Genomic DNA, 13643 nt, shown 5'->3' on the forward strand with positions numbered 1-13643 from the left:
ACATGCACACACACTCATGCAAGCCTGAGCACCAGTGCAGTAGTGCAGGTGCACACACACATATGCACAAACACATGGACATATGCACACACATATTCACGCAAGCCTGAGCACCAGTGCAAGATGCATGCGTGCACATGCACACACACACATACATGTATACACACTCATGCAAGCCTGAGCACTAGCGCAGGTGTGCATTGCACAACACAAATATGCACGCACACACACACACATACTCATGCAAGCCTGAGCACCAGTGCACATGCACATACATGCTCATGCAAGCCTGAGCATGCATGTATTAATAACATGAAGAGATTAAAACCACATGACCATGGCTAGACCAAATGAATTCCATTTTGTCTTTGAGAAAATAATGGAGCATGGTTAAAGTAGTGGTGGATATGCGGAAACACTTGAAGAAATGTATAAGGCAGTAGTTCTGATGAGTAACCTAGCAACCAGGAACTGTGCAGAGAATGTCCAGACAAATAGTCACTGAATGCTAGCGTGAGAATCAAGGCTGTATTAATGTCTCATCAGATGGCTAACACATAAAGAACATGCAGATAAAGTATCAGTAATCCCCAGCACAGGAAAACACAGCTTCTGAAACACCCCTTCCTTCCTTCATCCAGAGACACCGGCTACTTTGTCTCACAAGCAATCCTGTGGGCCAGGTAAATGTGGGGTCTGCGGTATCCAGGTCTCTGTGACATCGTCACGAAAGCACCCCTCACCCTGTTTTTCTGTTGTTTAAACAATGAGGTTATTTAACAGGAAGAGCACTGCTATTCACGTAGGTCCGCCCTATCCTTCCCGAGCTCGCTCTCTCAGCCATGCTGAATTAATTCCCTTCAGAGTCTCTGGTATCAGCTGCTCACTCTGGGTGTGGAAGCACCAGGTTTTTTGCTCTTTTCGATGTCCTGTCACCATGACAAAGTCAAGATTCTGGAACAGGTTATGACAACCTTATTGTGACGTCCACCCCATCTCCAGACCGTCAGCTCTCCTGCCTCAGTTTTGGTTCCTGCTTCCATGAACACTCTCCTCTGTCTTGTTGTGAATGTAAAATGATCCTGAACTTTTCCTCTCTTTGAGGCTTTATTCCTATGGTCTGGTAAGTTGCTAGCTCTTCGCTTTCTGATCCAACTTTTTCTACAACCTCTAGCCCCTGCTAGCAATTTCACTTCCCAGTAGTTACAAAAGTCCCATCTACGTCCCGTTCACCCCTGATGACACCTCTGTACTCCAGACTGACTTCTGTTGTCTGGAAGTTTCCCTCCAATGGCACTCTGGGTCAAGAAAGTGCCCCGCTTCCCTGTTGGCACACTCGGCTGAGCACAGGCATGTTGATGGCCGGAACAGCAGCCGCTGCTGTGACTGAGCAGTCAGGAGCCAGGCCTGAGACTTTATTCATCTATTGCCGCAGAGTCTTAAACAGCCGTGCAGAGCAGACGTGAACACCCCTCTTCGTGAATGAGGAAACAACGGACGCGGTGTGTTTGGACGACTTGTCCGAGCTCTCCAGCTGGGACTCTCCTCCTCCCGGTGCAAGAGTTAGGCCACATTGCTTTCAAAATGCTTGCACTTTTCAGTTTTGATCTAATATTCATAGAATCTACTGCTCAGCGTTCTGTAATAATAGGTGCTTTCCACATCGGAAGCGCTGGTTTCTGCCCCTCATGGAGCCCATGCCCACACTCCCCCCGTCCCTTCACCCGGCATAGTACCCACCCTAGGAATGCTTCCGTTCTTAACTCCTGTTGATATAAATATCACTGATTCTCGGAGGTCCTGAGGAAGTTAAATCTTCAACACAGACGAATCTCCAAGCAGGGGGTTAGACGTATTCCCACTTCTAATATCTACAGTCACTGGGCTGGAGAGCCAGCAGAGTGGTTAGGAGCGCTGGTTGGTCTTACTGAGAACCTGACTGTGTTTCCCAGCACCTACACGGCGGCTCACAACCATCTGCAACCCCAGTTCCAGGGGATCTGATGCTCTGCTCTGAGGAGGCCCTGCACGTGCGTGGTGTGCACACACACCTGGAGACAAAGCATTCATACACACAAAATTAAAATAAACCCTTACAAACATGTTTTTTGGTTTTTCGAGGTTTTTGGTTTTTACAGGGTTTCTCTGCAAATATTCTTTTAAGTGTGATCAGTACCCTGTAACATAGCTGCATCTCTCTGGTTGAACGTGAAAGTGGAGCAGGTTGAAAAGATTATGTAATTGCTCTACAGACCCACAGAGCTGTCAAGATTCTAATCTGGGGCTGTGATTTGTCCCCGTGTGAAACAGTGTTTCCTTGTCTGTAGAAGATAAAAATCCTTGTTCGGCAAAGTCGCTACACCAATTTTATAAGATAAAGGCATCTAAAGCCCTTTCTGGGGCCAGGTCTACGCCTGTGAGTTTCCCTTCCTCTTTGAGGGCAGGGCTGTGACTCACACTTGAACTCTAACAAGGGTGTAGCATGTGTTTTTAGTTGTATAACAGGGCATTGAGTTACTTGGGAAAACTTTGAAAAGTAGGAGAAAAATACTCCAAGTATCCGGAACCGATCTCAGTGTACTGGCAGGAAAGAAGGCAGAAGGCGAGTGTGGATTTGTGAAGCAGTCATGGTTAGAATGATTGAAGAAAGGGAAGATACCCCCCCCCCCCCCGCCAGCAGACATCTGCGCATGCGTCGTCCTGGCAGCCCAGAACTGGAGGCCACCCAAGCATCTGCTGATGGATGATGGGGAAACAGAACGTGGAGGGTGTGTCCAGCAGACTGTTACTCAGCTGTCACCAGACAAGAAACCCGGATCCGTAAGACAACATGGACAGATCTTGACGACATTATGCCTCATGCAAGGAGTCACCGACCAAAGGACAAGGGCTGTATCTGTACCTCTCCACAGTCCCAGTAGACCAATGCGCAGAGGAGGGAAAGGGAAGGGTGGATACCAGCACAAGGACAGGACAGAAGGGGACTCACTGTTTATTGGGAGCAAAGTTTATTTGGGAATGAAAGATGGTACTGACCACACGACACTATGAGTATTTAACACTTCCGACCTGTACACCTATGTTTTTAAAATAGAATTGTGCGCATATTTTGTCCGAATAAGCAGAAGTCTTGATAAGACGAAAAAGACAAAGAGAAAGAGGCTCTTCTAAAGTTTCACCCAGAGGCAAAGCATACTACCCTGCCCCCACCCACTGCCAAGCAGATTCCTGGGGACCTGAAAGACACAACCAAAGCTGCCTTTGTCCTTGCATCATGGGAGTCCTGCTAGGTCAAAGCAAAGGTGACATACGGAAGTAAAATCCCGGCTCAGTCACCTTAAACTAGTGAGCCAATTTGTGGGCCGAGGTAGCTAAACCCCGCCCCTGGCTTCCTGACTTTAACAAGAGTCAGAATCGCTCACTCAAATTTATAGAAACAGGTGGCTGGACTCTGCTCCCAAGTTTTTGGCTCCGCAGGATTGAGGTGGGGCTTGAGAATTTGTTTCTAGCCGTTGCTATAGTGTCGGGGTTGCCCTGACAACCCGATGGTCTCATACCCCTTCTATGCCCTCCAGGCTCAGACACTGGCTCCCTCTGCGCCAGATTCTTCCTTCTGCTTTCCAATCCCTACTTATCTCCAGGTAGATTTCCCCCACAATCGCAGATGTCTAAGAGGAGTCTCCCTCGCGCATGCTGTGTGGTTAGAGTGCTCCCTGCCAGCCTTCCGGGACCAGTCCTAACCGGATCGCTCTGTCCAGGTGGGGGTGATGTGGACTGCCTATGGTGGCTCCAGTCTCCCCAGAATCAATTCCCTGACTCCTGAGGGGAAGTGTGAGGGGGAAGAAGACAGTGGGGGCAACAGAGGATCCCAGAAGAAGGGGTGCTGGAGGTAGGGAGAGGACATAGCACAAGTGTGTGCTGAGGAGGTTAGAAATGACACAGAAGCCAGCGGCAAGGAGGTAAGAGCGTTTGCTGTGATAAAATATCCCGACAAAAGCCACTTAAAGGAGAAATGGTTTAGTACAAGTCTAGTTCTGTCCATGTGGGAAAGCCCAGGCTAGTCACCTAACACCCACAGACAAGAGAGCCATGAGGTGATGCAGGCCTGCTAGTGTTTAGACCACTCCTTCCTTTTCATTTGGTCCAGGGTCCAGCACTTGAAATGGCTCCACCCACATTTACACATGCCCACAGGCCAATCCGGTCTAGACAATTCCTAACTGAGATTTCCTTTCCTGGCAACGTTACACTGTGTCAAATTGACAATTGAAGCTCCTCAGTATGCCTACAAACCTGATGAGCCATGTTTGATCCTTGGAGCTCATGGCAGGAAAGAACCAACTTCAGAAAGCTGTCTTTTGACCTTCACTTGCAATCTGTGTCATACGCATTCAACCCCCACACCCTGACACACACACACACACACACACACACACACACACACACACACACGCACACACGTCATATACATATACCCAGGGAAATCCAAATGACTCTAAGCAGAGGGACGATGCGGTTGGTTTCTGGATGATCCCTCAGGCAAACATTTGGAAGACTGATAGCCCCACACACAACATGGACGGAAAGAAGACCAAGTGTTCTTCTACCTCGCACGCTGCCCCTCAGAACACCCCCACCCCTCCAGTAGGCTCTCCCTTTTCCATTCCTTTCTTCATGCACCTCACTCACCACGCTGCATTCTTTATCTGCTTTTCTTTTTCTGCTCTGCTGGGATAGCAGCTCCATGAAAGCGGGAATCTGTCTTTTAGATGTTGTGTTCCCGGTACCTAGGGAAGTTCCCAATCAAAGAGATGCCCCATGGATGTTCATCGGGTGAGTGATTCGCTGTAAGAGTTCATTGAACGCGACTCTGTGCCTTTGATTAAACTGATTCTTTAGTATAAATTCTCTTATACTGTTTCTCAAACTTTCCAAGTTTAGCCCAGGCTTCAGCTCTGTCTTAGGCCATTTTTCTCTTTCTAATCGCACAAGATGGTTGCGTTTTTAAGAAGAGAAGTATGCTGTGGTGACTTTCTCACTGGCAGCATCCCTGAGCAATGACAGGTGTCTTACACAGTAGGGCGTGTGTATCCAGACCTTCTCTCTCTACAAAGCCGCTTAGAGTCAAGAATGGGAATTCTACTCTGTTCCTTTCTTCTAACCGTAGACTCTTCCCAGGGGACTGATCCTTAAGCATCATAGCCAGACAATCTTCTTCTGCTTGTTAATGACCTACAAGGGAGATGACATTCCAACTGAGTTCCAGAGAGATCAGGGCCCATTCAAACCACAGACAGCAAAGTCACCCGAGCTCGTCCCTGATTGCCAGCTGGGAGCTGCCACTGTCAGGCTGATCATCCTTGTGTGCACAGCCCCCTCTGCCCAGTCCAGAGCAAGACAAATGCATTGTGCCTCACCCATCAGGAGCTTAGCCACTGGTACTTGTGTCTCTGTGGCCCACGGCAGCCACTTGCCACAATGTATCCCAAAGGGTGTGTTCTTCCCACTTTTTCTCCCACTGCTACCCTCAGGGCCAGAGAAGTGTTATTAGGCTGTGGGCTGCGAACTGAGAGAACAGCATCAGAGGTTGGGGTGCCAACAGAGGCTTGTTGAGTTCATACACTGAGAAAACAGGGACATAAGGAATCAACAATTCCAGTTTGCTGTGAGTTAGCAGAAGGAACGAAGAGCTAAGACTGTCTCCTGCAGCTGGAAACCATGTAGCCACCTTTCCTGATAAGCACAGAGTAGAAAGTGGTATGACTTGCCTGTGTCCTAACTGGCTTACTTCTTTTTGAGTGTTTGTGTGTGTGTGTGTGTGTGTGTTTATACATGGACATGTTCATATTTGTCTGTGAATGTGGCTGCACATCCACCCATATCACACATATGTATGTGTATATGTAGGCCAGAGGGTAAGCTCAAGTGTCTTAGGAACCGTTCACTTTTTATCTGTCTGCCTGCCTGCCTGTCCGTCCGTCCGTCCATCCATCCATCCACCTGTTCATCCATCCATCCATCCATCCATCCATCCATCCATCCATCCATCTATCTATCTGTGTATCTATCTATCTATCTATCTATCTATCTATCTATCTATCTATCTATCTATCTATCTATCAGACATGGTCTCTCACTGGACTAGAACTCACTAAGTAGACAAGTCTGACTGACTAGTATGAGCCCCAGGGATCTGCCTGCTTCTGTCTCTCTAGAACTGGGATTCTAGACTCGCAACAGCCTTCTCGGTGAGCTCTTAACTTCTGATGGGCAGGCTTATTTGCATGGATGTGAGTTCTCCATGGTTCCTTTGGAATAAAAACAATGAGGCTAAGATGAAACATATTCTACCCCAGACTTTTAAAAAAAAATGTTTTATTTTTATGTGCATTTTGGGAATTGAACTCAGGTCCTCACTCTTGCAAAGCAAGCACTTTATTGACTGAACTGTCTCTCCAGCCCTTACTCTCATTATTTCTGTAGCGTTCACAGTGAGTTGCTCTCCTAATTCATCATGAGCGACAAAACCTCCTTCGGGAACTCTCAGTTAAGAGTCTAAACTCTGTGCTTAGCAGCAAAAGTGGATTTGAGCAAAGGACAACACCAAATACACTCTCCCAGTGACAGCGAAAGCCTTGCAAAGGCCACAGAGCTAGTCAGCAAGGAGGCTCAGATTAGCTGTGGCGAGCCTGTCAGCCAGCCTTCGCAGACCCAGGGTCTACCTACAGCAGGGCCAGCTTGGTGGGGCCACTTCCGAGGCGTTGGCAGCTCCTGTTGTCACGAAGACTGAGATTTACTGCTTCCTCACCCAGCTAAGTTCTCCACTCAGTCTGAGCACCAGGTTCCTTTTCCAGCTCCCCCCTCCCCCCCACACACAGAGGAGCCATCTGGCCTGCAAGTTCTCTGAACCTCCCCCTCTGCAGGGACTATCTCTGCTCATAAAATTACAGGTTTGTTTATATCATTCTAAGGAATTTCGGACGACCCAAACACAATACGCCATCTTTACAGGCAAAAGCCTTAGGTTTCGGGTTTGACCATGGTGGCACACAAAGGCTGGTTATTCTAAGGATAAAGGAGCTCTCAGATTCATGTCTGGATTCTACCGTCAGAACCTGACAGCAAATGCCAGGGAAGCATCACAGAGGAGGCTGATGCTCAGGAGGGACGCCGTTCTCACCAGCCAGCAACACGCTCAGGCAGTGCTTCCAGAGGCCTGCTCAAGCCTCTTCTCCAGAACTCTCTGCCTGTGAAAACCCTCTTGCCTCTGGACTGCTTGAGAATTCTGTTGGCACCAACACCTGAAGTAGCACCTGGTGTTTCATGAAGCTCTGCTTCCTGAGTAAACCTTCTCCTAACCCTAAATTCCACTCTGGGCTCTTTGAGAACGGAATATGAGTCTCACCAATGTCATATTCACAGTGGCTATCCACACCATAATATGTGCAGCTCAGCTTCTTAATTAAAATAAGTGGGTTGATTATCATTGTAAGAGGAGACCCCTTGGAGGTGCTGGGACTTATCGATGACAGAACCATCATGGTGACTGATGAAGTATCTGTATTCAAGGCTGAGTGTGGTCTGCATTCTTATCAACACCGACCTGAAGATGTGGCTGCCAATGGCCCCCTGCATTCATTTCTTAGGAATTTGACATGTTACCTCTACTTAGTCAGAGAACAGTTTTGCTTTATTAAAACAATAATACTCCATACTTTAAATTAATGAACGTTTATTGAATGTCACCAATATATAAAGCACAGGTTGAGATGATTTAAGAGTACAGAGAGAAATACAAGGGCAAACAGGTAACCTCTAAAGCACAATCCCTAGAACCTGAGTTCAATCCCTAGAACTCACATTTAAAAGCTAGGTGTGGTGTTTTTTTTCTTGTTATGCCAGTGCCGAGGGGTGGTGACAGGGAGGGTTCACTAGCCATCCAGCCTGGACTACTGGGGAAGTTCCAGGCCAGTTAGAAACCCTGTCTCATAAAACAAGGTGGGCTGAGTTTGTAGCATAGTTGGTCAAATATTTACCCAGTATGCATGAAGTCACAGGTTCAGTCCAGCACTGTACGAAGCAGTTCTGGTGGCACATGTCTATAATCTCAGTACTTCGGAGGCAGAGACAAGGGGATCTGAAGTTCAGCACCTGGCGTTGTCCTCTGGTGTCCACACATGCATGAGTACACACACAAGGTACTCCTGCACATACATGCATGCATACATACAGAAACACACACACAAAAAAAAATAAGTTAAAATGAAATACCAGATTTCCTCTGCTCATAAAGGGTTTAGTCTCCTAGCAGAGACAGTCGCTTGCACACACCCATATGCTGAAAGGTGAAATGAGGTGAGCTCCATGGAAAAGCTAACTAAGATCCATGGGAAACAGAAGAGGCGTAGAAACAGATAAACCAGGGATGGGAATAAGGTCATCCCGGATAGGCGAGGGATGCAGGGCTGTAATATCAGGCCACGGGAGGTCACACAGGAAGATTCTGTCTCAGAAAGAGCATAAAATCATATGGTCTAATGTTCCAAAGGTGACTTAAACCCTCCCCCATGAAGTCATCAAATAAAGATCTATGCAGCCCATGCTTGGTTAGCTCTGCTAGGAGGGACCTGTTATATGCTTGACTTCTAGTGCTGCTGTTTTCTTAATCCTATCAGTGGACAGATGCTGGACAATGTCCTTTTGTCCTTCACAACCCTGGACACCCTTCTCAGTGAGCACTTAACTTCTGATGGGCAGGCATATTTGCATAGGTGTGAGTTCCCCAGGGTTCCTATAAAACATGTCCAAAACAGAATAAAAGCAATAAGATAAAGATGAAAGATGTTCTACTTTTCAAACAATCCCTCATTTTATTAATGGTACCCATCATCTTTGCTCTTATTGTGATTATGTTTTTACTAATCCGGATAACTCCACAGTATCGTTTGAAGTTCAGTATTCTAACAAGGCCCGGTATTCTCTTCGCACGTTGTTAATGTTAGTGGTTGCAAATCCACATTCCAAATTGTCTTCTTGGTTATTCCAACCATGTGAGACAGGATGTTTGTCTCACTAACATCGCTGACACAGAGACCGTCCTGAGGGCTGGAGAGGGTCCAGCGCTGCCTCTTCCTTGATGTCCTCCTGAGCTTCTCTTTATGAGATGCGATCTCCAGCAGGGGCCACTTTAGTTAAAGCAAGATAAACCATCTGCTGCACTCCACAGCGGCTCTGGAAGGCCACCGAAGAGAAAGGCTGTCCTTGTCAACTTTCCACGGTACAGAAGCCTGTCCCCTTCTGAGGACTTTGAGTATAAGGAGCTCAACACCTCTTTGTTGGAGGTACCTTAATGAGTTATCCTGTGCGTGTTCCCTTCGTTAATGACCGCTGGTTTTGATTTCTTCTAAGCTGTGAAGATAAAATTCTTCCTTCTGTTGCATCAGAATCAAGCCATGTGAAGCCAGCTGGTTAGCTCCCTCTCTCAGACCCCATAGCCTCCAGCTCTTCCTAGCCTAATTGACATCTCCAGACAGCTGGTGTAGGTCTTCTCTGGGTGTCAGCCGAATGCTCTCTCTGCTCCACCATGAGAGTTTCTGCTAAATATCATGTGCCTTGCAGGGTCTCTAGCCAGACTCCTATTAGTTCTGATGTCTCTTGCATTCTAAGCTGTCATAGGGGGAAAAAGATGATAATTAGATGTACAGATGGTGGATGGATGGTAGATAGACAGACAGATGGATAAACAGAAGGATAGATAAGTAGATAGATAGATCAGATTAGATAGACAGATGGATAGATAGCTGATAAATAGACACTAGATAGTAGTTATATAGATAGTATTATATAGACACAAACACACAATGTAGCTGGTGGTTGAATTTCATGTAGCAATCCTCTGAGTTGACAAATGTCAAATCTGTCAAATTATCAAATCATCAAGTGCACAAAGCTTTGAAAGGGAAGCCCAGTTTACAACAGAAACCCAGGGATTTGAAAGGGTCAGGACCATGGACACACGTGGGAGAAGCCACTTTCCTCGGCGAAGAAGGAAAGTCATGAGGACAGCAAGTGGCGAGGCCACAGCAGTGTTGCTCCCCTGGCCTCAGGAGCTGGCACCGCAATATTGCATCCTCCAGATCCTGGGCAGGAAGCTGTAGCATTTAACGCTTGCCCAGATGCTCTCTGGTCTTGCCTTGACCAGTCCTCCTTCCTCTGTCTCCATCCTTCTCTTTGGGAGGGAAATGCTTACTCTGAGTAACTGCATCTTTTTTATTTTACAGGTGCTAGCCCTAACAGTGCCTGGGATCTTGGGAAAGACTTTTATTTTGAACTCTTGTACAACGTTAGGACTGACAGGACTCCGGAGATCCTTGAAGAGGGATTAACTGAAGTCACTCCATAAACTGGGTTTGGATATGAGCGTCCTCCTTGTGCGCCCACATATTGAAAGGCTCTTCTCCAGACAGCAGTACGATTTTGAAAGGCTCTGGGAAATTAGGAGGTGTGAGCCGGTTGGAGGGGACAGATGTAACATGCCCCCCCCCCATTCTTTCGGGTCGTGCTCTCTCCTGCTTCTGGTAAGTAGAAGGCAGCCTTCATGACATACCCACACTGTCCTAATGTTCTGTGTTGCCCAGGGTCCCAGCAACCACAGATCGAGCGTTCTGAAACTGCACACTGTAACAAACCGTTCCTCCTCAGCTGTTTGTGGGAAGTATTTTGTGTAAAGTAACAGACAATGACAAACACTGAGCTCAGCCTTCATTTTGTATCTCAGAGATAAAGACTGAAGGCCTGGATTTTACCTTCCCATGCTGGCAGCCTTCCGATGTAACAAACACAGCGACCAAATGCTGGACAAAGTGGAAACCGAAAGTGGCAACAGGGACATCACCTTTCCACAGTAAAACCCAGGCCCTGCCGCCTCCAGCACAGCCTTGCTCTGGAGTCTCGGTTTCCTATGGAGCCCGCTCTATGCTGTAAGCATCCCCCAGTCCACCCCTAGTTCTTAGCGGTCTGGGCTGAGAATAGCAGGTGCACCTCAGACCCAGCGAAGACATGAAGGACCAGAGACAGCCAATAGAACGGGGAGGAGCGGGAGTGGGCAGAGAAGGGAAATAGGAGAAGTTTTTACAAAGGGAGATGGAAAATGTTGATACTCAGGAGTGTGGCTCGATGAACAACCTTGTTTCCGGATGTCAAGTAAGTCACACAGCTGCAAACAGCATTTTAGTGCGTGCTCTGCTCAGTTTTGAATTTTTTTTTATCCCGCTTCATTTTTTTTAATATCCCCTCCCTGTTTTCCAAACCATGTCAGCCATAGACGTCTTCATACTTCATCATAGCTACAGGTGCCATTGTCTGAAGTGGGAAAATCCAGGTCATTTAAGGTGAAGCAAAAGTACACTTGTTCCCTAAGTCTAAGAACACAGTCAGATCGTTATCTCTTATTTGTTATAAACCCAGGCTACTTCGTCTCAGCTGGGGTGGAAGTGGGAGAAGGGACTCCCAGTCGAAGAATGTCAAGGTGCTCTTGAGGCCATTTTACACCTCAGTGCTCTCAATTTACATAGGAGAGTGGGCTTGACCCGGTACATTTGCCTGCAGGGAAGGGGGACACACCAGGGTTCCTACTGGAGCCACTCAGAAGAAGCAGGGTGTTGTAATTTAAAAAGTGGAGTGTGCGAGAGAGACGCATGTGACAGAGCTCAGGTGGAGGGATTTTTTTATTGGGGGAAGTGAACAGGAATAGGGGTGATGGGAGAGCGGGAGACCAGCCTCTGGAGACAGGAATGGCAGAAGAGAAGAGAGGCGGGCAGACAGAGGGAGAGAGAGAGGAGAGAGGGAAGGGGAGGGAGGGAGGGAGAGAGAAGTAGAAAGAGAGGGAAAGAAAGAGACAGGAGATGGGCAAGGTGCCCCCATCTTTTGAAAGGGAAGTAGCGAACGTGCACAAAAGGTGTTTTTAGTGACTGCAGCTGAGGACATATCCTGTCAGAACCTCAAGAACAGTACACCTGAACGGGGGACATCCACAGCTCGCGAGTGTGGAGCACAGACTCCAACTCAAGACCACCTTTGTGAAGGACAAGGAGAAATGAGCTCATTTAGTCTAGCATGGAAACTTCAGAACAATACAAAAGCAATTTAAAAAACGAAACTGAAAAAGAAAAAATAACATGTGGAATTCTCAGAAACACAACAGAAAAATGATGCTCCCCGTGTTTTTCCAATGAGTACTTAAATAGAGGTATAGACTCTCGTTTTCCTGTTTCCTGACTGATCGGGTCACAATCATTCTTGGTCCTTACTCTTGTATCTATTTGTTTACTTATTAAAATTTTATGCATGTGATTTACCTATGAGTGAGAATGTGTGTGTACGCATGTGTGTGTACGTGTGTGTGTGTGTGTGTGTGTGTGTGTGTGTGTGAGAGAGAGAGAGAGAGAGAGAGAGAGAGAACTCAGGCATGTGTATGCTGACGCACACGTGTAGGGTTCAAAACCTTGGGGTATTGGTTCTCCCCTCCCACCTAGTTTTGAGTTATGATGTCATTGCTGATTTTCTTCTGTGTTTGTCAGGCTAGCTGGCCTAGGAGCTTCTGGGAATCCTCCTGCTTCTAACTCCGTTTCTTCCTTGGAGCGCTGAAATTGCAGTAGTCTGCACTACTGCACCCAACTTGAACTCAGGGCCTGGAAATTCAGACTCGGGTCCTTACACTGCTCAGCAAACACTTTTATCATCTCCCAACCACCCCCACCCCACCCCTTCACACCTCACACCCTACCGGCCATTGCCTTTCAAAGAACTAACTCTCAAGTTAGAGAGAGAGAGAGAGAGAGAGAGAGAGAGAGAGAGAGAGAGAGCTGGGTTAAAAAGCTGGAAAGTGACTTATGTAACCTTTTAAAAGATTCGTAAATCTCTCAGGGGAAGAAAGAAAGTGATGGACCCAAACCAGGTGCATTAACACCAGCAACACGGTCAACTGTCTGGGAAGTCCTCTTACTTGAGGATCAGGTATTGTTGATCTCCAGAACACGCGTGGGATGTCTCTACTTGTCCATGGGGAGCAACATTTCCTTCTGTCTTTGCAGCCTCGTTAGCAGCTTTCTCACGACGTCCATGCATCCTACTTCGGTGCTTGTTCAATAACAAAACTGTTTTTTTCTCCTCTGCTCTTGAGAAGAAGCTGTTCTGGCGGTAGGAGGTTTTGTTTCTAATTCTATTTCACCAACACAAGGCAGCCACGGAAAGTGAGAAGCACTCCCACCACCGACACCCACATGCTCTCCACGTAGGAGAATCTTCAGGCGAGCCACATCATCCCTGGAAGATTCTTTGGCAAGTAGATAGAATCGTGACTCCCCTCCCTCCAGAAAAGATAGCTTGCTGTCCTGACCTCAAAATACAAAGGTTTTTTTGGAGCTAAAATCTTTACAAAGGTGATTAAGTTAAGTAAGTCTGTAGAATGGGGTCTTCCGCAATACGACCAATGTCCTTATGGAAAGGGGAAGTGTGGACACAGAGACACACACCCGCAGAAGAAAGATGGCGGAAGAAGACAGGAAGCAGAGGCATCCTTCTTCAAGACAAGGAGAAGGACGTGAGACAGCTTCTTCCTCCACAGCCTTCAGGAGACAACCTGA

This window comes from Myodes glareolus, chromosome 16, assembly GCF_982192425.1.
Source record: "Myodes glareolus chromosome 16, mMyoGla1.1, whole genome shotgun sequence".
Lineage (NCBI taxonomy): Eukaryota > Metazoa > Chordata > Mammalia > Rodentia > Cricetidae > Myodes > Myodes glareolus.